This window comes from Pteropus medius, unplaced genomic scaffold (assembly GCF_902729225.1).
Source record: "Pteropus medius unplaced genomic scaffold, Ma_sr-lr_union100, whole genome shotgun sequence".
NCBI lineage: Eukaryota > Metazoa > Chordata > Mammalia > Chiroptera > Pteropodidae > Pteropus > Pteropus medius.
The window spans coordinates 1,268,197-1,294,417 of NW_024351543.1; the positions used below are offsets into that span (position 1 = coordinate 1,268,197).

At 36.5% G+C, this 26,221-nt stretch overlaps 1 long non-coding RNA gene across 15 annotated transcripts in view; it reads right to left on the reverse strand.

Moving 5' to 3' along the window:
- Positions 1-26,221, reverse strand: part of LOC120586611 (uncharacterized) — a 696,355-nt gene that overhangs the window by 281,644 nt on the left and 388,490 nt on the right. For all 15 annotated transcript variants that reach the window (XR_005648748.1, XR_005648747.1, XR_005648746.1 and 12 more), the window contains one exon: positions 7,215-7,264. This is a non-coding gene — a long non-coding RNA (uncharacterized LOC120586611). The remainder of the gene's footprint in view (positions 1-7,214; positions 7,265-26,221) is intronic.

Consider the following 26,221-nt stretch of genomic DNA (forward strand, 5'->3'; position numbering starts at 1 on the left):
CATCTGCATCAACTGAAAAGATCATATGATTTTTATCCTTGGTTTTGTTAATGTGGTATATCACACTGATTGATTTGTGGATATTGCACCATCCTTGCCTCCCTGGGATAAATCCCACTTGATCATGGTGTATGATCCCTTTAATGTATTGCTGAATTTGGATTACTAATATTTTGTTGTGAATTTCTGCATTTATATTTGTCAGAGATATTGGACTGCAATTTTATTTTTTAGTATTGTCTTTGTCTGGTTTTGGTATTAGGGTAATGCTGGCCTTGTAGAATGAGTTTGGAAGCATTCCTTTCTCTTCCATTTTTTTGAATAATTTGAGAAGGATAGGTATCATTTCTTCTTTAATTGTTTGGTGGAATTTACCTCTGAAGCTGGCTGGTCCCGTTCTTTTGTTTCTTGGGATTTTTTTATTTTTTATTTTTATTAATGGTTCAATGTTGCTACTAGTAATCTGTCCAGGCTTTCTTAGACTGGCTCTTTCAAAATTTATTTTTAATCATTCTTCTCTCTTGTACAGGGGACTGAAGCCTTGAATACCTGATTTGTGGGACCATGTAAATGTTATCTCACAGACACCTTTTTCTCTTTTGTGTTTTTGTATAGCTAATTTTCTCTATCTCCCGCCCTGTTCATTCATACTGTCTGCAATATCATCTGATTCCTTGAAAGAGCACAAGACTTTCCTTTTTTGCCCTGAAGGTCTTCCTCACACTTAATCTTGTTTTCATTTACATATCTCAAAAGAGGTTGAAGTATCCCATAAAGGCTACCATTTGGCAAATCTTTCCTTCTCTCCCTAACCACAGTCTGCATTGACCTCAGCCCCCTGGGACAATCTGCAGAATGGGCCTCCCAGCCTGATGTACAGACAGTCATCTTTCAACAACAACAATAATGACAATAGCAAAAAAACCTTCACTGTAAGCATGTGAGGGAAATATGTAGAGCAACAGAATTAAAACTCCAAAAGGGAAGTAGGCCTGAGCAAACCACAACATGATTCTATTTATTTACAAATTTATGAATTTTCCCCAGAGTAAAACAATAGGTGATATTGTCTACAACAGACTAGTAAATGTAAATTAACTAACAGATAATGTAGCAAATGAGTGGATTTAAAGATGATTTCCATCTGAAATGATTTTTTTCCCCTAGAGACCAAGTTTTTGTTAAACTTAATCCTTACTCTCTTCCTGCTCCAGCAGCAGAAACATCTGGTCTGTTTTAGATTCCCCTTGGATTTCTAACTTCAAAGGGAATTATAAAGAATAACAAATTCATGTACCGGCACTAAAAAAAAAAAAATAGAGCAGCAGGAGAGAATGGTAAAATTGTCCTTATTTGACTGCTAGTGACAGGCGCCACAGGCAGAACTATGAGAAAAGACAAAGGCAAGATCACCGGTTGACAACCAGAGTTCCTGGAGATGGAACTTTGGCTACATGCAAATATGCACAGGGCCTTAGCAATCTATAAGAGATTTGCACTTGCTTAAATAAAAAATAATAAAATAAAAAAGTGAAATGAGTAAGAAGGTAAGAAAAAGAAATGCAGTCACATTTACCTGTCATGTAGCAAACATCGACAAAAGTTTATTTAAAGAATGACCTGGAGAAAATCTGAAAGATTTACTTAGCCTCTGGGTTTGTTATTTGATCTGCAGAAACTATGTGAGTTCTGATTCTACTTAGGACTGGATAAGCCATCCCAGAATTAACTCAGGCTTCTAAGAATCCACTAGACCCATCGTGTCTTCATAAAAAATTAGATATCCAAGGATCTCAAAAGTAGTCTCTATTTTTTCCTTGCTATGGATCCTTATTATCAAAAGATGGCCAGAAATCAAAGTCCTCTAGAAGTGGAGAAATACGGTTTGAATGAAATATTGATATTTATAGTTGTGCCAAGTTGCGCTTGACATTGCATTATAGAACTGAATTTATCTTTCTCCTCTGTCATTTTCCTAGCAAAACAAAAACACACTTCTTAGAGTGCAGCTCTTGATGTAATCAAACTTTAGAAAAAACGAGAACAGTTAGAGAAAGTACAATTTTGCCATTGTAATTACCTCTTACAAACAGCCGTTCCTTTTTCCTGTTTTATGTGCAATGCATACAGCAACAACAATAAAAATAAACAAAGACATGATTAACCAATCAACTCGTTTGTGGACAAAGAGCGAGAGTTAAGGGCTAAAATGTCTTTAAATAATGAATTATAAAAGTCTTTAAACTTAGTATTCAGAGGTTACAGATCCTCACACCATAAATACATGGTTGATTCACAGAGTGGCCATCAAAAAGCCAGAGAGAAAATTACTTTTAACCAAACAGTATACATCAACAGCACATTAAAAATATTTCATAGAGTAGGACGGAACAAACAGAACCAATTCCCTATAAAGCCTAGCGTGGTTTGCTAACAGAGCAGTTCCCAAAAGAGAAGACCATATCCAGAATACGTCCTTTTTATCAGAGTCTTTGCATGATCTCTTAAGAAAGGGGAAAAAATGAAGGCTTTTCCTTTGCATTTCCAATGTGAAAGTACGGAGCTGGCTGCAAAACTGTCTCTTTAAATATCTTTGCCTGGAATGGAGTTTTCATCCTCCCCTTACCACTCCTGGTGAAACACAATCACCAAAGCTATCTCAGTAAGAGAATGCCAAAATGTCCATCTTTATGATAGTTGTGGATGATAGTGTTAAAAGTCTAATAAAGTTTATCCAGAAAATACGCCAACTTTATGAAACATGGATCTGATGACATGAACAAACCTTTTTTTTTTTTTTTTCAACTATCTGTGTCTTTAGGTCTAAAATGAAAATCTTGGCTTGATGGAGATATTTGCATAGGATTCCCTGCCCTACATAAGTAGAATCATCCAACCATGATCCTGGACTTAACTAGGAGGAAAGAAATAGAAGATATGGAATGCTACTTTATTCCAAGAAATGTTGTTTTATAGCCTGAGAATACATAAGGTCACAAATATAACAACTGAACAAATACCAGACCTAAGACTAAACATAAGGAAATACCAAAAAGATATACCTACAAGCAAACACTATCATTAATAACAGCAATAATAATAATTATGGCTATTATCATGATGAGCCATTGATAAGTTCACTCGGGTGTACTGTAGAATAAATTAGCTAGAAAGAACTATGGGTAAACTTATTATTCTCTTTAAAAGGCACTTTATATTCTAGGTTTATATGACATGAGCTATATAATCCAACACTACATGTTAGAAAAAGATGCAGGAAGAAGTGAAGATTTATGCTTTCATTTTAGTTATTGTGTTGTCTATATCAATCTTAAAATAATGATGAAAAGGTTAGCTGTTTTAAAATATAGCTATTATGGGTTGTGGTAAATTATCCTTATAGCTTTAAAATAGTATAGTGGCTAGTTCCTACCTATCTTTTCTTGGAATGCCTGCCTCAATGCCAAGCCATTAGATTCATTTCTGATCTTTTGAGGACATTTTAATGATGGTAATACCAGGCCAGGTTAAAGGAGAAACAAAGTTGATCAGAAGACTGAGGAGAAAAAAACAAATGGAAAAAAAAGTTTGTATTGTTTATACCATCCAGTCTGGTAAGTTTTACAGATGCTTTCTGTTTGCTTGTGGTAGTTTATTGGTTGCGTTATTTCTTTTCTTTCTTTCTTCCTCTTTTTTTCCACGTGCTTGCCTCTACCAACTTTGGCTGAAAATATTTTGTATGTGTCTATGCTGTAAACCCTCAAATTTTCCTAGAGATTTAGTGTGGTGAAAAAGCTCCTTTTCTTTTTTTTCCTTCCCCAAGGGTTAGGCACATCAATATTCTAGCTACTCACTTTCAAAGCCAATGGAAGATGTGTTCCTAAGATTAAACAGACCCAAGTAACACATAAATTCAGTTTCTACTGATGTGGTATGTTACATAGTTACTCACATCCTGAATGTCTGATGAGTGGAATGCACCTGTTAGAGGACACAGTGCTACTGAATAGTCACTGACGTGCAAGTCAAAAACAGAGAAGCAGGGCAAAACTCTAACTGTAGGTTCTCTATGGAGAGCCTAACTTGCACAGAGCTTTCCTTCATCTGTGGAGCTCTGAGTATAAAGGATCTAGCCTAGCCATGAAAAGCTGGCTCATAGAGGGTTCTTGAACTATCCTTAGAATAAACTAGAGTAACGCATACAGGCACATACGGAGGGCCCTCTGTCCTAGACATACCATCTCCCTCTACTCCTATTTCCCAAACCTATTGTTTTTTTTTTAAAAAAAGAAATTATCCAGACTATTAATATATAATTCCCTCCCTTTTCAGACTTCATAAGCTCTCACTTAGGAAGAAATCTTCTATTTCTGCCAATAAATCTTTAAAAATTATGAACTTTTAAATCCAGTGTTACATTTGGTTTAAGTAGGTTCACCATATTTATCTAGTAGGGGATAGCTAAACCATAATACACTTCTAAGTAGGCGGAGGACTATGTTTTTCTTTCATTTTAGATACAGAATTGTATCTAAAATGCTGCATAGATCTGGCATGCAAATTATCTTCCTAAATTTGAGTGAAGTCAAGAAAGTGTCCCCTTCTCCCAAAATAATAGTTCTTCCAAGAAATCTGGGCAAATCTGCGAAATGTCTCTCTAGTCAACAAATTACCCTTTGGCTTACAGATGTGCCTAAGAATATCATGAAACGCACTGGTGAGATTTTATGATCAATTGTAAAATTTTAGAAAAGATTATGGCAGTATACTCAGAAGAAAAATACTACTGTATACAATGATTAGAACTATTTATTTGAATGTTTTTAACATTAACATATAAGAGTCCTGATGAGCCTGAAATATTGAAAGACTAAATGTTATGATGTCTGGGGTTTGCTTCAAAATAACATGGCCATAGTAGGGGAGCTTGATAGGTCATAAGTTAATCAAGGTGCAAGCTGGGTGACGGGTACATTGGAGTTCAATGTCATAATCTGCCTACATGAATGTATATTAGATTTTTCATAGTAAAAATTTTTAAAATACATAGTGATTTGAACTTTTATTCATTCACTCATTATTTATGGATTGATTCATTTACTCTTTATATGCCAGATATTGTGAACATGTAAAAAGTAAAACAAAAGACAGAAAACAAAAGACGAAAAATGCTCTTATTGGACATTTAGGTTAAGTAAGCTATTCTTCATGAGTAGTATAATTATTTAAAATGACGTTCATAAAAACTGTGTAATTACATGTAGAATTCTTAGGTTAAATTTTGAAAGCAGGACACAAGATTATATAGAAAGTATGATTACAGCATGTTTTAAGAAATATGTCCTCAGGGGAAAATGAGAGTAAGGAAATATATCAAATGGTTATTAATGACTGGATTTAAATTATAGAAATAATTACTTTAATTTTTCTTCATTTTACTCCTATGTGTTTTTGCAAATTATTTTTAATGAGCATGTATCATTTTAAAATGAAAATAAATATTTATTCATTAGCAGATAAGATATGCTCTCCTTTCCCAAGGAGCTTTTCATTTACTAAAACAGAGAAACTGCAAACACACAGCATCACCCTGATACTTTAAATCTTCACACCTAGAAGGGAAATATACCCATAGGAAAAGAAACATCAGTTCAGATTTTATCTGATCATAGAAACATAAAGAGCTTTCTGTGTGTTACATAGACATAGGGGAGGAACTGGCTTCTTTGCAAGCCAGAAAGAGCGTGAAATTCAGGCCATTTTGTGATGAGATCATTTTGCCACGAATGCAATGGGAGCCACAAACTAAAGGTACCAAGTAAGCCTGTTTCTTGAGCTCCTGACACTCATGCAGATATGAGCTTCTTTTGGAGGAGCATAACAAGTAAAGCATGGGCGTGGGAGTTGGGAGGGAGAGGGAGTTATAATCCTAAAGGCTTGTGGCCTTCACTAGCAAGATGGATATGTTCACAGAGGCAGAGATGGATGTGCAACAGAATTAGAGACAAAAATACAGTGACAACTATGGATTAAGTGCAACGGATATGGAAAGTCCTTGTTAGAAAGCTATCTTTATTACTCCAAGAGATTATTTTCTTCATTTTATGCACATTCATATAAAGTGAAGTCAAGAGTATAACTTTTTAAAGGTTTGGATGAATATGATGTTCATGACTAAATAGGCCTGGCTGGAGCCAGGCTGAATCTTGTCAAATGCCAGGCAAGTCTCCCCTTCCCTGCTCCTCCCTCTCCAGTACATCTGCCAGTGCATTTCAACGCAGGCCAACCTCTACCGAACTCAGCTCTTTCAGGCTTTCTGACTTCATGTTGCCCTACCAATACTCCCTCAGTCTTGACCTGCACCCTCCTCCCAGCCACTGAAATCTCAAGAATTCGAGAAGGCCACAATACCAACCTTTTGAAGCTTTACAAATTCTCCCTAAAACACATATAGACCTCAAAGTTTCGAACTTAGGCTCACTGCAGCCCTGGTCTTGGTCCTTTTATTTAACGGGTAAAGGAATGGGAGGGGATTTCACATTCTTAAAGGACATATTCCCCTTCTGTTTGTGGGTGTAAAAAGAGCAATCGTATTTATTTTAAGATTGATCCAAATGAAGCAAGCACGTTTCAAATTTGCATCACGCCACAGAATAATGAATAGGTAGTTCAAAGCATCACAAAATATGTTTGGAGAGTTCTGCGTCTGCTTAATGCCAAAGAATCTGATGTTCTACACAGGAAATATCAGTGCCCAACTTCACCACATTACCCTCTCTTGTCCACATAGGTGTCACCTTTGGAAATACTGTGTGTGTGTGTGTGTGTGTGTGTGTGTGTACACACACACACACACACACACACACACACACACACACACACACACGTAATCTTTGGAGAGTCTTCCAAACAAATCCTTTGAATACCTCCACCCCTATGTGGCAAAAGCATTGCAAAATGTTTGTCAAAACCTGTGACAATAGGTTCTGGGATCATAGGTTCTTACCATTCTAAATGATGATATTTCAAAATGAACCAACAGAATATGAAACATACACCCTTCACCAACATTAAAATATGTTCTGTCTTTGAGGTAGGTGGTGGACTCACCACGCCTTTAGGTCTAATTCTTTCCAAGATTGAGAGAAATATATTTGACTTCTTTTCACCTCAATATTTTATACTGCCATTTAGAGATAATGAAAGTTACTTACCAGACAGCAATGTTGTGTGAAGACTATTCAGTTAGCGATGGTGAAACATTCTGAAATAAAAAGAGTACTGTAAATACTAGGTAAGTATTTAATATATGTATGACAACATGGCAGTCATAGAAAAAAACCCACTTACTTCTCACTTTGGGACAATGACTTGGTGATACTCTATAAAAGTAAAAGATGCTTCCCTTTGAGAATGAAAATACAACTGTGCTCTGAGAGAGCAGCTTTTGTAACTGTCTACATGTTTAACAGTTGTGAATGACTTGCTGCCCATTTCTGCAATTCACTGTAACTTGTGTCGAGAAAGTTATGTTTTATGGTTAATTATCCATGGTCTGTTAAAAAAAACAACAACAACAAACCATTGTGAACCACCAGGATTTGCAGCTCCATTTGAACTTTCTGTACTTTTGATTAAACATTTTGTAAATAAAAACAAACTGATTTTTCCTTGTTTTTAATTGTTTGTTACTTGTGCTCTGGATATAAAAATTGTGGCGATGGTTGGAGAACAAGCTATGGATTATTTCCCCTGGTTTCATGAGTTGTGAGTTACTGGCTTTATCCTCCTTCATGAGTATAAATAAATGTACAGTATTACATTCCTAGTCCCATAAGACAAATGGAATGAGTGAACTGAAACCTTTTCAAACCAAAACCTTTTATGTTAAGTCACGGAGCAAAAAAACAAACCTCAAATTAACATTTAAAAGCTTCTACTGTGGAGCAACGAAATCCCCAAATATTATATAATCTGCATTTTAAAAATTGCTTGCCTAACAAGCAGCAGTCTATCAATAATTCCAGATGCTTGTCTTCTCACTGCTTTTATAATTTAGAAGCCATAGATCACCTCCCATCCTCAATATTACTACCAGAATGAAGCCTTAAAAATAACCAACATAGCTAACAAGTCAAAGTAGATTTAGAAAGATCAGAAATTATTGTAGGTAAAAGTAATGAAATGCTACATAAAAGAACTCCAGGTAAAATCTGTCTATAATTATCATCCTAGGACCTATACAAATAAAAGAAGTCTTGAATATAATTGTCCAGAGAAAATGAGAAAAGCCAAGATTCAAAGGACCCTGTGGCAGAATGGAAGGGGAGTATATTTGAGACCCACAATCATAAGTACCTAACGCATTTGCATATGAAACTTAATGAGATCACCAAAGTAGCCTGCCAAAAATTGTTTTTTAAATGATCCAATGGTTTATGCAGCACTCAGGAGCTCTAGGAAAAATATAAAATTGCTTTGTGCAATTTGTTGCTTTTATAAAGACAGAGACAGGATAGTAAGAGTTCTCTTACAAAATGGAATGGACTACCCATTTCTGAAGCTTGAAGATCTCTGTATCCTATTTCATCTTATCCCTTATTGCTCACATGGTTTACTGCTTATCTACATAAGCACCATGAGGGAACGGATACAGCAGTTTCCTTCACCAGTTCATCAAAATATGTAAAATATATGTGAAGCAGCTACTATATGCCAGGCACAATTAGAGTGATTCTGTTTGAGAAGGTAAATCAGTGACTGAGATTCTTGACACAACATTTAAAAGTATCTATTACTACTGCTAACAGCAACTAGAAGCAAGGTTGAAATAGTTGTGAAGGACTTTTGAAAAATTAGGAAATATTTAAAACTCCCTCTAGCTTCTTGCATGCCCTGGAAATACAAAGTTTAGGCCTGCCAGCCTTTCCTAAGCTTGGATCTCATACTGTTAAAGAAAAACTACAAGTAGCCTATAAGTTCCCAGATCTGTGGTTACAATTGAAAACAAGGGCTGAAACGAATTAGTTGGCATTCATTGGACATTGAAAGGTCAATTCTGTCCTAAGTGTGGTTCAGAGAATGTTAAAATCAACCAAGATGAAAATGAAAGCTATTCTGGCAAACTGAGGCGGGAAAAAAGTTCAAAGATGCTTTTATTCAGACATTTTCCTCTATTTCTTCGATAACCAGATGCCTCCAACTATTTTTGACAACCAAGAAAATGTTACCCTGTAACTGAGTTCTAAATTTTCTTTTAAATCCAGGCAACCTTAAAAATCAGGGTACTCTAAATTGCTTCCTGTATATAGAACTACACACCAAAATAAGTGCTTGGTTACAGATGATTAATCATGTTAAAATTATATTATAAAGAATATATTTTACATGGTTCAGAATTCATTTTGATAATCAGGTACATACATACAAAATTGCGTACTGGAATCCAAACTTGGCTATCACCCATGTAGAGGGATACTGAGGAAAAATATACTTATGAATATCATTGCCTGGTTAGAGACAGAGTATTCTGACCAATCTTCATTATTTTTTCACAAATTTTCCTGAGCTATAGATTCTTTTAAGGAAAAAAAAAAAAAAAAAAAAAAACAGAAAGAAAATGTACTTATAAAATACTTAAAAAATATATACTAGCTTAGTCATTTTTCTTATTAAGACTACAAAAGATGTCTCCATGTTGTCACAAATAGAGACACAATAACCCCAATGATCTTGATCACTTAGTTGTTACAACAGAGAGCCACACATTCAGACAATAAAACCTAAAAACCCAGACAAAACTCTCCTGGCTTTGATTTTTATCTTTATGCACCAGATTTTTCCATACCAAAGGAATCCTAAATTCTAACACATAAAAGAAAGTTAAACTAGGAAATAATAGCCTGAATGTGTTTTTAAAAACTAAAGGAAAACTCACCTTTTACCTTCATGAAAATCAAACCAATTTCATATGACCTTACCATCCAGAACTAAAGTATGACCTAAAGGAATGATACTGATCCCAGATACAAAGAGATGAAGTGTCTCAGTAGATCCCATGCAGATCCATTCTCTCTCCCGCCCACTTTCATCTTCTCTTAAATGCATGAAGAACAATCAGAACTACCACCACCACCCCTCACACACCTGATCTAACTTTCTTCTGGCAGATACCTAACAATGCTGTGCTGTGTTCTCTGTTATTTTGTACCTATTTTATAACGATTTCTAGGCAGAAACTAAAAATGAAGAACAAAACTGAAAATCACTCTGACCTCCCTCATTAGACAAATGCCTGGTTCCCAGAGGACATCAGTCAAATAAACTATTAAGTGAAACAAACTATTACGACAGGGAAGGAAAACTGACAAACCCCGTACAAATCTCACTGTGTTCCATTTAAGCTGGGAAGGGAGTTACTCCAATGAAAAAGTTGGGGTGCGTGGGAAAGGGGTGAAGGGCTACAAAGAGAGAGAGGGAAATAAACTTTTATAATACATTTGAGACTTAAAGGCTGTACAATGAATCAAATAGTGTTCCAGGTAACAGAAAGTACTAAATGAGAATCCAGAAAACTACAGGTTCTTAAATGGAACTGTTACATATGGGATGAAATCTATAGGAAGTTTGAATTAAGTGTCTCTGCTGTAGTGTCTAGATGTTTTCTCTTTCATTACTCTGTCATGAGGAAAAAACAAACAAAACATTGAGCTCTGTACAGCCCCCAAAGTAAAAGCAAAAGAAAGACAGGGTTTATATAACTGGATTTTTACATAATATTACATCAGGATACATTTCAAATGAAAACACATATACACACATAGCCATCTTATCCTCTTCCTATTTTAAAATTCATTTCAAACTTTAAATTGTGTTGATTTTTCATAAAATAAGTAAAATCCAAGCCAGCATTGAACACCTCAGAATAATTTTTGTCTTATGTTACCTGGAAAATGCACCACATTGAGGGTCACGGAATTCTGTTTTAAAGTCATTTAAGGCACCGACACTTCTGGGATGTTTCACTGCAGCATAGGACAACTAGAAAAGGCCATAGATGCTAACTCACTCCCTTTTCAACAGTCTGAGAAAAGGGAAAAAAAAACTGTAAGTTTTCCCATCTGTTATTTCCTTTTTTTTTTCTTTTTGGCTGTGGAAAAGTAAAATTATGCAAGAGCTTCTGAATGTAAAGGCTGTGTGTGCTTTTTCCCTTTTTGTCTCTGTGTACCGGTTCTGTGATGTTGCGTAACTCAGTACAGAGTAGGCGGTTAGCGTTTACTATTGATTTACACTATGCCATCTAATGAATTCAGAAGACTAAAAGAAAGTGGGAGGGGGAGGGAGGGAAAAAGAGAAAGAGAGGAACAGGGAGAGGATAAAGGGGGAACAGAGGGGAGACAGAAAGAGCTCGTTTACAGGAACAAGTCTAATGCTTGGAATAGCTTCATTCTTATTCCTTCTAGGTCTGACTTTTGGTTATTGTTCAGGTCTCAGAAAAATGGGCATGAGCTAGTGACCTCAATATTCCAATCTTATTTCTAATGAGGACTACTGGCAGGTGATGTCAAATTACTTGATAGCAATTCTACTAAACTGTCAGACTTCTCCATATGCACCTATTATCATTTTCTCTATGCATTTGTGAATTTGTATCTGTGATAGCCAGCGCTACGTTCCAACTAGTTTACCTAGTCACAATTATTATTTGCAAGGCACACATCGGGGCAAAAAGAAATATGTTCTATTTACCCATCTCCTTTAAAGATGCATAGAGAATGCATTTAGAGATCTTTGAATAGGTCACTATTTTACTTCGGAAGAAAAAATGCCACAGATTGCTTGGCTAAACAGAACAGCCCAATGTAGGATTATGAAGGGGGAAAGGGCTAAATGAGGAAAGATTCTAAACAGATGAACAATACTTGTGAAAGAAATTTAAATAACTTTTTACGCCAATGGAGAACACGTAAAATTTAACTTTTGATCTGGATGATAATAGATACCCCCAGTCCTCAGAGGCTGCTCGCTGCTTCCCTTGCCATGCAATGAATTCCCAAAGCTTAGGCCGGAAAGGAAGGGTGAAGTTGATTCTGCCATTAGGCACGGGGCCTTGCTGTACCTGAGTGCCCTCCTATGGCTGAGAACTACGAAGGCGAGGAAGAGAAACAGAAGTTCTCTTTATTAGTGGCCATCTAGAGAGCAAGACAGCGAGTTTGTATCCTTCCTGGATGTGGGTTTGTAAATGGTGACTGGGAAGGATGACCTCACAGGAGGTCATCCAAAGGAAAGAACAAAAGATCATCAGACGATCTCTTTTCACTCATTTTGGCTTAGAAAGTATTAAACAGTTGACGACTCCACCCATTTGTCAGGAATGCTATAATGACCGATGGCTGTTTATCCCTAGCACCTAGCACAGTGCTTGGCACATTCTCTATGCTCAACGAATATTTGTTAAAACAGTAAAATGAAGATGGGAGAAGCATCTCTGTAGGAAAGGTATACTAAAAAAGCCTCAGAAAAATATATTTAAGCGATTCAGAGGAAATCTAAGACTGTACTTGGGCTGCAGACACAAAATATTAATGTAGAGGAAATATCGGTTGTTTGAGGGTCAGTTGACTTCAATTCCATTTTATTAGAAAAAAGCTTAACAAAAATTATAATACTGATAACATCAGCAAACTTTTGTGTGCATTTCCACCAGCTTTTTTGGACATTTTTTCTTTTCAGTCTCGGGCACAGAAAAATCCATTTTAATTTTCATGGACACATTCTAAAGGAAAAGTCATGGGATACCAACATAATTCATCTTGAAAAAGAATACTGAAAAGAATGTAGCCATTTAGTGAAGGGAGAGAATACAACTTTTTGTTGAAGGGCAAGGCAGGTTGAGTTTTGATTAGGTTATGCAAATTTAAATTAATAGAAGGGCACCCAAGAATGTACTGATTTCCATTTTCTTGGTTAAACAGGAGTTTTATGAGAAAAAAAATCTGGATTAGAAAATCAGAAATGCCATCTCTCAGTTAATTGGAGAATAAGACCATTAGAGAAAGAACTGCAAGCATAATCTCTCAAAGATTCCGGTTGAAGATTCAACTAAAAACAAGTCCAGCAATGGTAGCTAGCCATAGTACTTTTTACAAAGTAGGGATACCTTCTCGTTAAGTCATGTAGAACCAAATAATTACATTTCAGTCAAAATATCCCCCCCAAAATTTTTTTTAAAAAACTCGTCAGAGGTATCATCTAATCAATTTCAGCAACTTCCTTTATTAAGAATCCTGACAATATGTCAACAAGACCGTCCCACGTGCTTTTTCATTTCAGCGATTCTTAAAAGTGGATAAGAACTTGCCTTGCCCCCTCATTTTATATATGAAGATTCTGAAGCTCGGAAAGGAAATTTTCACAAGGGTATATATATTTTGAGACAGATTGAGGACAATATTTAAAGCTCGCAATTCACTTCTCCACGAAGTTGTATAAATTGAATATTATTTTAAATATCAGAGAGGAAGATTTCAAACAATTCTTTTGTAAGATAAGGAATCCTTATGCTATGTAAAATGCTCACCTCAAATCTAACTTATATTAATTTTTTCTCATTAGCCTGTCTCCTCTTCCTCCTCTTTTCCTTCTTCCTCTTTTTCTTTGGACCTTTGGAGAGAATCACTTTTCCTCTGTTTCCAGCTCATTTATGCCCATTCCTGACCTCAAGTTCTTTCTCTCACTTTTCATCTGTCTCTCCAACATTTATTTATTACTCTTCGTCATCTATCTGCTAGCTAGAAAATGTTACGATTACAGGAGGTAGGAATTCCTGTTGGTTTCCTTATATCTCTTTCCTCAGACACCCATTCTCAGGGTGCATAGTAGACAATTAATAATTTTTAAAACTCCTTGTTCCTATTTTTCTAGCATTCACTATACTGGGTATAGTCTAATGGGTGTAGTATGATGCTATGCCATGGTGGCGAGGAGGGATAAGAGGAGGAAATCACATATATAAATTAAAATTAATAGGCCAGAAAGAGACTAGCATTTACTGAGTACATATTACACGCCACATACTTCATTAATATAACCATTTAATACTAACCCCCTGTGAAGTAAGTAACAGTTGTCTAAATTTCATAGCTTAGCAACTTAGTTACAGAGCCATTAGCTAACCTTTTTATGGACACAGAGCTAATTAAAAAATCGGGCAGGTGAGGATGAGGATCATGTACTCTCAGGTCCGTATTTCCTGTAATGTACCACAAAGCCAGACAGAATATGAAGCCATCTAACTAAAAAAAAAAAAAAATTCTCCATGCCAACCATGTGAGCCACCACATGTTCCAAGTAGAGCTAGCTGGGAAGGGTAAATGACTCCGCAAAAGAAACAAGTTCTTACTTTGTTCTTGGCTCTGACAAGTTCCTGTTTTCCAAATGCATATTTGGAAAATGTTCTTTGTCATAGGTTAAGAAATGTATAATCTCCCAGGAACCTTTAAATCAGACCAGATGTATAAGTGTTTATAAATATTCCTTTAAAGATTTATACTAGACAAAGTTTAAAAAATATAATGCATATAAAATCAGATAATTAATACAGCATTAACAATTCAATATATGTGCATATGTGTGTCTATACGTGTGTATACAATTTTTTTCTCTTTTCCAAAATTTCTGGTAATTAATATAAAGTACTTGACAAAATTTAAACAGTAAACATGTGAAGCAGGGAAAAGAGGAAACAAAGAACAACAGGAGTGTGTGTGTGTGTGTGTGTGTGTGTGTGTGTGTGTATGTGTATTTAATGATAAAAAAGTTTTACTATGTTAATTTAGCAAATGATTATTTTTCAAAAGTCTACTTTTCTTTACTGAATCTTTTATATGTAGATATATTATTTTGTAATAATCTTACAAATAAATACTTGTTGAAGGTAACATTAGAACTCATCAGGTAAATAGCAATAGTTTTGAAGAATCTATGGTTTGAAGTACTATACACTTTACCAACTTTACCCACTGTTCTGAAGCATTCTTTCAAAATAACTTATAAGGTGGAAAGTACAGTGCATTTTCTCATACAATACAATACCGTTTTCTGGGATAAATCTTTTACATTTTATTATTGTGTACATGTGTGTATGTGTGTGTTATGTACTATCCTCAAGACTACTTTTTAAAATATATTTTTAAAATCGGAATTTGGTAAAGAACTTAACAACAAAGTACCAGTAGTTAAACAGATTTGAAAGGATGAATTCACAGCTCTTTAGGCAGCTCTAATTTATCCCACAATTTTTAATGAGTCCTATTGCTTTGTCCTTCTCTCCTTCTCTTCCTCAAATCTAAATTTGATTGGGAACGGGCAGGGGGAAAAAAAAACCCCACTAACTTCTGGTTTAAGGAAGCATAAAAGAGAAGAGAACTAGAATATCTTCCTGGCCTTCTTTTCTCATCCTCATAAGGAAGAGTAATAGTAAACTAAACAACAGAAAAAGCAACAACAACTTTGACAGTTTTGTGGTATAGGCAAAAGAAGGATTTGTATCTGCATAATTTCAAGGGCTTCCTTCAAATTTTAGCTTTTCTGGATGTTTTTACAACAAAGCTGAAGAGATGCAACCTGTTTAGGGAAAAAGATGAGTTTTGAGGTAAAAGAGGAGACACTCCTTATTTGCATATGGTGCTTAAACACATGACCAAGATATAACTTGCAGCATTAAGAAAAAAATTTACAGTTAACTTGAATCTGCTAAAAGTAACTCACGATACCCTCTCCACTAAAACAAAACAAAATAAAGCAAAAACTCACAACCAATTATTTTGACTGGTGAAAACAGTGACATGAAAGTAGCAGATGGAAGCCCAGTTTTACTCACACAACACACACACACTCAATACAATTGTAAGCATTCCCACAAAAATAACTTAACAATGGTGACTTTGGCCTTGTGCTTCAACACTTCTCCTTTGGGAGGGTTTCCTTAAAGACTTCAGAGGGCTTGTGAAAAATAGTGTAAAATGAAACCAACTCATCTGTCCATACCTAGAAACAGGAAAGAGCTGCCAATCACAACCAGTGAATAAAAGGGATCTTGTCACCTTTGTCAAGTCCTTTCTCAGGACTGGAACAGGTGTTCTTTTCTTATGTATTATTTTTTGTTGTTTGGTAGAATTTTTAAGAAAGGTGACACATCTGTACTCTTAAAATCACCACACTACATAACATCTAAAAACTTTCATAAATCAAATAATTAAAAGTAATAAATCTTCCTGCTAATTGCTCCTCAAAGTTGAAAGAAAGGTTATTGTCTTACCTTACACCATGCCTCCTGATCTGACAGTGTCATTCAATCAATAATTTCAATGTCAGTTACTGATTTGCAACTCTTTTATTACAGACTTCAAGCAATAATGAAATGGTGCTGATCTGCTAGCTTTCACTCTATATAACGTCTATATTTATATGCTTTGCTTCTATTTGGATCTATATTTATCTGCTTTATCTGCCTACAGTGCATCTGTTTCTCATACACACAGACATATATTTATATATATACACACATACTGTATATATATATATATGTTATATATAAACACACATATCCACAAAAAAAATGTATGAATGTATGCTAGTGTGCTTACTTTAACAAGCGGGCAGGTGCATAAATACTCAGACACATGACAAATATACAAAGAATATAAATGTACATGTAAACATAGTTGCACAGGGAAAAGCATATCTTAACAATAGACCTGTCTACCATACTTGGCTGTTGGCCTCTGAGACTTACACCCTGCTGACTGACAGCCATCGACTACTCTGGGAAGGAGAAAAATCTTCTGAATGCAAAACTGTATAAGTAAATAGACACTATGCATCACAATTTACTCATTTTAAAGGTGAGGAAACTGAGACACTGACAGGCTAAGAGCAAAGATTTTACGGTTTTCCAGTGGCAGAGCTGGAAGTAGGACCCAGGTCGCTGCTTTCTAGACAAACTCTATTTCTGCTATGCTGAACTGAAATGATAAAAACATTTTTCTCAAACCTAGTATCACCTAATTTCCACTCTCTCCTAGTTTTCTCTTTTTTTGCCGCATGAAACGTAAGCAACTAATATTCACTGAGGGTCAGGCTCGGGCGCAGTTCTAAATGTTTTAAATGTGCTATCTCATTTACTCGGCACAATATTTCTATAAAGTAGGTATTATTATTTATGTCCACTTTACAGATAAAAAAATCTGAGGCTTGATGAGTTATATAACTCACTCAATGCTACATAGCTAGTAAGAAAAAGAGCTGAGCTGTAAGGCCTATCTTCTTCATGAGAGCATGACACATTCTTTAATATATATCTGAATATCCTAAGAAATCTCACCACCACCACAGCCTAACCATCATTTAACTAATAACTGGTCTGTTTCAGGATGCATAACAAACCTAAAGCAGAGGTTTCCTTAGACCGATAAAAAAGTAAAGGAAGTGGAACAGGTATAAGTTACACATCCCCAGTATACAGCACACGCCTTGCTTATACTAGAAAATGGAAATACACAAAATTCAGGCCAAAAAATTACCCCAACGGTAGTCTTATGCGATTTAAAGTCTTAAAACTTCTAGTCTGAACATTTTAGATCTTTTTCATCAAAGGATTATAGCAAACCGGTAAAACGGAATCAGATGGGAAACAGAAGCACAAGAAGGCAAAGGGAGGACAGCAAAAGGAAGAAAGAACCACACCCCTGTTCCTCTTCCTTTCTGGGGCAACATTTCCAAAAACAAACATCCATCGAAAACTACAAAGCCAGTACCAAAGAGTGGTATTTCACTCCCGCCCGCCCACCGCCCCACCCCATCAAGTGTTAAGAACAGATTCACAAAAGAAACTATGTCTACATATGGTAAGGTAATTTTATATCAATTTCCCCAGATAGTCACCAGTCGTGAGCTATCCCAACTCAAAAGAGTTTTACACTTTGTTCGGCATACACAGCACCCAGCGCTGGGAGATGCCATGTGGATTTGTGAAACTCCCTGGGGCATACTGCATCCATAAGCCAAGGAATAGAAATTACACTGATCCATACATGCGGCTCTTCATCTGTGACATATTGATAATTACTCTTTATTTGTGAATTAAATCCAAGTTATAAAAACAAGTTTCAGACATTTGTCACAAACAGGGTACATTTTACTTAACTCTTTCAGAACACCATCTAGCTACTGTCTATAAGAAATGGGAGCCATCATAGGCTAGGGCCTGATATTGTAGGGCCTTGAGAGGGAAAAAACTGACTCGAGTTTGAATCCCAGGTCTTCCACTTATAAATAATATAGATTTGTGCACATCGCTTAAATGGCTCTGAATCTCAGTTTCATCACCTGTGGAATGAAGAATAAAACCGCATATGTTGCAGAAACATTGTGAGGATTAGAGATAGTACCAGAGCAATGTCCTCTTCATAAAGGGGCCCATTAAATATTAATTATTGTATGTTTAAGAAGGTCTTTTAGCTGTGACTTTCTGTTGTATAAACGGAACTCTTCTGGGAGTAAAAGAAGATACAAGATACTTTATAAGCTTGTTTATTCAAAGGCAAACGTTTTGGTGATCAGGTATATTTAAAACAATGATAGAAATGAAAGCGCTTCACGGTGTAACATTTTCACTGAAATATCTTAAAGCACTTAATAATGCTCGACTTCGTGATTGCTGGTACCATCATTTAACAATTGGGCATAAACAAAGCTTAGAAATTCATCCCCCGAATGAGTAATAATTAAAAAAAAGTCAGCGAGGGTGAGTAGAATGTCTGTCTTTAACATCTAAACCCCATAGTGTCCAGCTGAGTAATAACTGCTGCAAGGCCAGAGACGCAAAAGGCCATGCTTTCCCCAAAGCTCTTTGAGATTATTCGCGGAGGCCAAAAACATTAGGTAATGCTGTGTACATCTGCTGAGATAAGAAGGGTGAGTCAGGGTTAGGTCAGGGTTTCAGGTCACAGGGGTGGGGTGAAGAGTCGCTTTCAGATCGAATGATGAGAGTAGTTTAATTATAGCAGAGAACAAGCCATACGGTAATCCGTAGTAGAGGAAAGAAAAGGGGAGACAACCACAGCCAAGGGAAGGTGGGTGGGAACACAGACCCTGTGGGGCTCGAATGGGTAACTGTGCCTCAAAGAGGAAACGCACCCACTTCACACACTCTGAGAAGCGAACAAAGAAGCCCACGGTGCAGCATAAATCCTGCTATCCCAATAACACACACAGATGTTCCGCCATTGTTTTCTTTTATGCACATTTTAATTAAGAGATCAGAATCAAGCATTAAAATGTTATTAAATGGTTTGTTTACATTTTCACTATATGTCATTTATTATGCATTTTCTAAATGTGTGCATATCTATTCAGAAGGGCTATTTGGAATTTTTACTTCACTGTTACAATTGTCCCTCTGATTCATGCCCGTTTGAGCTCACCAAGTAACTATCAGAAAGCCTTTCCAATCCAGGGACTCTCACTTCTTTAATCCTCAATCAAGCAATCCCCAACCCCCATCACACCCCCCTGCAGTGCCACAAACTGCACTACAGTACTCCAACACTGTAGGAGGTCTCAAGTCCACTGCAACCTTTCTGATTATTCATCAGAGGCCCAGTTCCAAATATTGTCCCATTGTCCTCAGAAAAAAATAGTCTCTATATGCATGCCATAACCTTCCCTAAGCATTTTTGAAAACCTCAGGAACTCAAAGCTACCACAAGGAGGAAGCTGGCCTCCTACCAGTGGTATAGACTTCCCAGGAGGGGACACAATGGGAAAAGTGGGAATGAGTAGATTTTTTTCTCTCCTCATCCCATCACCTCTTTCTAGTCTACCACTTATCTGTATTTACCCCTGCCTGAATCCCTTGAGTTTTCTATATTATTCTAGAGTTGAAACAAATACCCAAATGTCCTCTTCTCCCAGACGCCACAGACATTCAGACTTTTTCACACAATCCACCTGCAAGTGTGGATCACAGGTGTTTTTGCAATTTGCCTGCACATATGGTTAAGCGCTTTAACAAGAGGGCATTGTCCTAGAAGCCCATTATTCATATTATGCCTGTGAATTATTGTACATGGACTTGCAGGGCTTCAAAAGGCATGACTCATGTCTCATGCATGTTCAATTCAGTGCCTAGCATATTTTGAGCGCTCCATCAGTCCAAATAAAAGAGGTAAGTTTCTTTTCTCCCTCCCTCCCCTACTTCCTTCCTCCTTCCACCTACTCCCTCCCGCTTTCCTTTTCCCTTCCTTCCTTCCTTCCTTCCTTCCTTCCTCTCTTCCTTCTTTCCTTTCTCCTTCCCTCTCTCCCTCCCTCGTTCCCTCCCTCTCTCCCTCTCTCTTTGTCTGCTTCTTATCCAGGATAAACATAATGCCTGCACGAAGCAGGCATAAATAGGAACAAATTCTAACCCCAATGCTAAATTATATTCCTTAAATTGTCTCATATGCAGCATAAATAATCTACAGAAATGTTTCTGTTACTATAGGTATAACCTTGAGGTAAGAGTTAAATTGAGACAGTTATAACTGGTGGACCAGATAGGACTCAAACGAAAGTAATGGCATAGCTCTAAATCAAATTTCTTTTAAAAGGAAACTTTAACATGTTACCACAGAAAGAATAAAATTGGCACAACTCTGTGGAGAGCATCATATCAATATGCATCAAAGACTTAAAAAGATATGAATACTATTTGACCATAAATTTTATATCTAGGAATTCAGCTAAAGGAAATAATCAAAGAGCTTCACAAAGATTTAGAAGCAAGTGTGTTTATCATGGCATTGCATACAATTGTGAAAAACTGGAAACTCTGTCTGACAATAGAGGGTTGATAAAATAAACAATAGTACATCCATATATTGAAATATTATAGTTATTAAAAATCACATTTTGAATGTTAATGATGTGAAGAAATGTTTTTGGAATATTGTTAAATAAAAAGGCATGTTAACCAATACTATGCAAAGGCTGACCTATTGTTTAAGTAAATATTGCTAAGTTAAACATTGTTTAAGAAATTACATATATACATAGCGGAAAAAGACTGGAAAATACATATGAAAACACGGAAAGTGGTTGTTTCTGGGCAGTTTTAAATAATTTTTAAATAATTTACTTTAAACTTTTCCATAATGAAAGCATATTAACCTTATAGAAAAATGTTACTTTAAATATTAATCTACACAAAGCTTCCCTTTGTAAAGGTCTACGAAGTGACTTTCCATAGGCGTTTTTGTCCCTAGGAATCTTCCTTCTCTTGTTTTCTATAGATAGTATGTATTACTTTCAAAAATCTTAAGTGTTGGAGACAATATAGTTAAAATAAATACTCTACCTCTTAAATAAAAACCTTTACTAGCCCTATGATTTTAGTTTTAAGCTTCTCCTTAGAAAAAAGTTCCATTGGCCTGTGAGTTAATTATATAGAATCTTAAGAATTACAATATGGCTTCTGTACCTATTTCTTCTAAAGTCCTAAATTTTGTTTCCAATTTGGGTTCCATAATGGCAATTAATATCAAGTTTTATTATTTAGGCCCACAGCAAACACTTTTGGCGTTTTTGATTTCCTAACTGTTTTGTTTATTTCACCAAACCTATGTCTGTTTAAAACATGTTGATGCTCTAGACCAGGGGTCCCCAACCCCTGGACCGTGGACCAGTACCAGTCCGTGGCCTGTTAGGAACTGGGCCACTGTATTTGCAGCCGCTCCCCGGAGCTAGCACCACTGCTTCAGCTCCACCTCAGATCATCAGGCATTAGATTCTCATAGGACTGTGAACCCTATTGTGAACTGCACATGTGAGGGACTGCAAATTACAATGGCCTTAAAAATTTGTTTGCGACAACTTCAAATCTCCATACGTTCGAAATATCCTGAGATTGCCACAAAAGCATGGAAAAGCCTGCTTCCGCTTCCAACATCCCATCTTTGGGAAGTGGGGTTTTCTGCAGTGACAGCAACCAAAACGAGATTACAGAGAAGACTGGACATAAGCAACACACTCCGGGTGTCAATGTCTCCCATCACCTCCAGATGGGACCATCTAGTGGCAGGAAAACAAGCCCAGAGATCCTACTGATTCTGCATTATGGTGAGTTGTATAATTATTTCATTCTATATTACAATGTAATCAAAATAGAAAAAAAGTGCACAATAAATGTAATATGCTTGAATCATCCCGAAATACCACACCCCTCCCCCCCCGCCCCAGCACCGTCCATGGAAAAATTATCTTCCATGAAACTGGTCCCTGGCACCTAAAAGGTTGGGTACTGCTGCTGTAGAGAACAAATGAAATGTAAAGCATCAATCATTCAGGAAAAAAGTCATAGGTTTGGTCAAGTAAGGAGGAACTTGGTTCAATGCAGTCAAATTCTCTGTGCAGTGCCTGATGTAATTACGGTACTTCCCATATTTATAGCTTCCCGTATTTATACCACCCCTTCCATAGCCTTTACTCACCATAGAGCCACACCCAGCCATAGATGACTGTACAAGGAACCATAGAAATAGGAAGAAAATGAAGAAGCTATGGCAGGCCACAAGTGGTACCGTTATAAGTCAGGAAAACAATATATAATCTATTAGTACAAAATAAAAAGAGAAAGAAAAGAATGAGGCAGAGATGTGTAGAAAAGCCAAGCCATGATACCTAGTTTACTAAAGCTCCGTGAACTCCTGCTGCAAAGATCCCTGGAGCAGCCCTGGGTCTGGAAAGACCTCTCCAGAATTTCTCCTTAAAATTCCTTTATTGTGCCATGGCTATCTCAAAAACACATCCCCAACGCCTGAGCAAGCTGAGTAAGTCTCTGTTCCTTTAACTAAAATAATAATAATAATAGTATTTGACGTCCAAACTTTGAGATTTCATTAGATTCCAAATCACAGGCTTTTTAAAAATCCGAGTTTTTTATTTCACCATGGAAATTTCAAATAGCTCAAGTGGAGCTCCACAAGTTTACAAATGCAGGTATGGGATTACAAATTTAGGTGTCTATAATATATAACAATGTAGCAGCCACCTACAAAGTCATGAGTTCCTCTTGAAATCAACTTGCAAGCTTCAGGGTTCCAACTGGATCATGATAGTAAACTAAATTCGAACTCTCCAAATATCTTCTAAAAGTACTGTAGATCGAGGAGAGAAAACAAAACTATGATATGTGCCCATAACATAACTAAAGACAAAAAAAAAGCTACAGACTTCTATTTCTGTGTAAGTAAGAAAATAAACGTTCTGAAACAAGAACCAGCATGGGAGTCCACACTAGAATAATGACTGGAGACAATTCTACCCAGGAGTCCAGTAGGACCATTAACCCTAGTAAATAATCACAGCTTTGGGAAGGAGATATGTTCTGGAACAAGCTCCCTGTGAAAAATACAAATGCCAGGGCCCTTCCAAGACCTATGGAATCCGAATTCCCACAAGTGGTATGCAGACATCAACATTTTCAAGCCTCAGAAATGATTCTGAAATACCCTAGAGATGAGGACCAAGGTTCTACTGGGTAAGTTCAATAGTCACAAATTTATCTCCCTTAACTTCACACAAACACAAAAATTCTGCTCCTTCGGCATCAGTATCCTTGTTTTCCATCTGTAGTTCCCACCAAAGAGAAAGTTAATTCATGTCTTTCTATGTTTGCTCCTGACTCTCCCCATCTGAAATGCCCTGCTTGCTCTTTACTGCTTGTTTAAATCCTTCCAAAACTGGGTTCAAGTTTTACCTCCCTTCTTCTAACTCATACTGATTTCTACCAACATTAATGAACTACAGAATATGTGTTTTCCCTTCTGTCTTATGTCATTATAGAAACAATAATTTATGTTTGCCTTACATCTCAGTGGGATCATAAACCATATGTGTCCTCAGGAAGTGTTCATGTGGTTTTGTTGGCACCTCTTTGCTATCTACATCCGGGACTTTCCAAACATAGCAGAATGAATGAAAGTAGCATTTGTATATTCATCATCAAATAACAAAGGGTATGCATTTTTACCTCCAAAAATTTCTCAGAGTCTACGTCTTGTACCCTGTAGGCTTACATTCTAAGGAAAATACACATGTAGAAATGAAAAAAAGAGAAGAGTTTGCATCTGCAGTTCTAATCCCTCCCCTGAGCTCCTGAGTCATATATCCAAATGCCTACTCAATTTCTTCATTTGGATAAGAATCTCAAAGTCAACATGCCCTCAAATTAGTCCATAGTCATCTCTGCCCCTAACCCTGCTCTTTCCTCCATGTCCCCCATAGCTCCCAACCCCAAGGAATTAATAATATACTGCCATTCATCCAGTTGCTCAGGCCAGATGCCTGGGACATAATCACACCTGATATCTCTCTTTCTAATCTATATCACATTAAGTTCCTCAGAAATTGCCTTTAAAGTACCTTCGGATTGTTCAGAATTGAAACAACCTCCCCCCACCCTGCCCCCATCACTGCCATTGCCCATCTCCTACTGGGCTACCACAGTAACTCCTAACTGGTCTTCTTCCTCTGTCTTGATCCCTTTAGTCTCTTCTCCACGGATTAGCCACAGATGTATTTTAATCTACAAATTGGATCCTAGCTCCCTTTTAAAACCCTCTTATGGCTTCCTCTCAGTCTTCACCATGGCTTCTGTGACCTGGTCCCTACCCAGCAACATGATCATTCTTGCTTCACTCTGCTCGAGCCACACATTTCTTCTTATTCTTCTTGAAATATTTCAAGGTGTTCTTAACTTACTTTACAATATCTATTTCTTTGGTCTAAAATTCTTTTCCTCTTAATCACCACATACTTAGCTCCTTCTCATTATTTAAATCTTTGAAACATGTCTCCTGCTAAGCAGGATCTTCCCTACCTACCTTATTTCAAATAGCACTTCCTCCATCATCTATCCCTATTTTCTAACCCCTTACCCTACATTACTTTCTTCCCAGACTTTATCATTATATGATATATATGTGTGTGTGCATGTATGTATATATGTATGTATACACACACACACACACACACACACACACACACATATATATATATATATATATATATATATATATATATATATATATACACACATATATTGGTTTACTTAATTATTGGCTCTCTTTCCTTCTACTATAAAGTAAGTTTTATAGAGCACTTTAATTTCCCACTATATCCCCAGTAATTAGAACAGTGTCTGAAACAGTATAGGTGGTCGATAGATATTAAATGACCGAATGAATAAGTGGAGGAATAAAGAGTTCCAGTACTTATAAATCTCATCCCAGTTATATCAACTTTAAATAGAAAATCTTTATTCTGCATAGTGTAGTGGCTGCTCTGGATTGTCCCAGAGGCCTCTGTTCTTTCCATGTGACTAAAGAGGCCAGTCCGGGAACCCAGCAACATGCTAGAGCTCAGGTCTTGGAAATCAAGTCAAATTAGATAGTTAACTAAAAAATAATGTCTCCTTTGAGTCTATAAAGGGAGACGTTCTCTCAGCCCAACTGGTCCTGGTGACTTAGACTGGCATGAAACGCTGACATGGCAATCTTGTGCTGTAGGAACTTCCAATCTGGAGAAGGAGGTGAAGTATCCTTTTATATATTTTTTTTTGTAAAAATACCAAGTATAACTGATCTTTCTATCCACAATGTTCAGAACATTGCTGAGCAGATAGTATAGCTTCGATAAATGTTTATTAAACAAATGAACAAACTGATCCATGAAAGAACTAACAACAAAATTTTAAGTGCTATTCTTTTTTTGTCTAAGCTTTGTGATAGTGTTAACTAATCTCGATGAATAAAGCAATTATCTCAATTAGACATATGCCATATAAAATTCATTCTTTTTCCCCCCTTCATCGATCAGATTGAAAAACTCATTGTTAAGGACCATGTCTTATCCATCTTGTATCCCCAGCTCTTAGCATGGTGTCTGTCTATAAAAGGAGAAAATCTCCAAAGCAAAGGACAGAAAAGTCTGAGGTCCTGGCAGGATCCAGTGAGTATTAAAGAATGCCAGTCTAACATGATCGTCAGATGTTAGGTGATGAAAATCATGCCAACTAACATATGGATTCCTACCCTGTTTCTATGGATGACTTGAGCTCTAAAATTATTTCCTGAACACAGGGATCGGAGCTGAGGCTGATTATTTACTATGAGACTGCTACTTT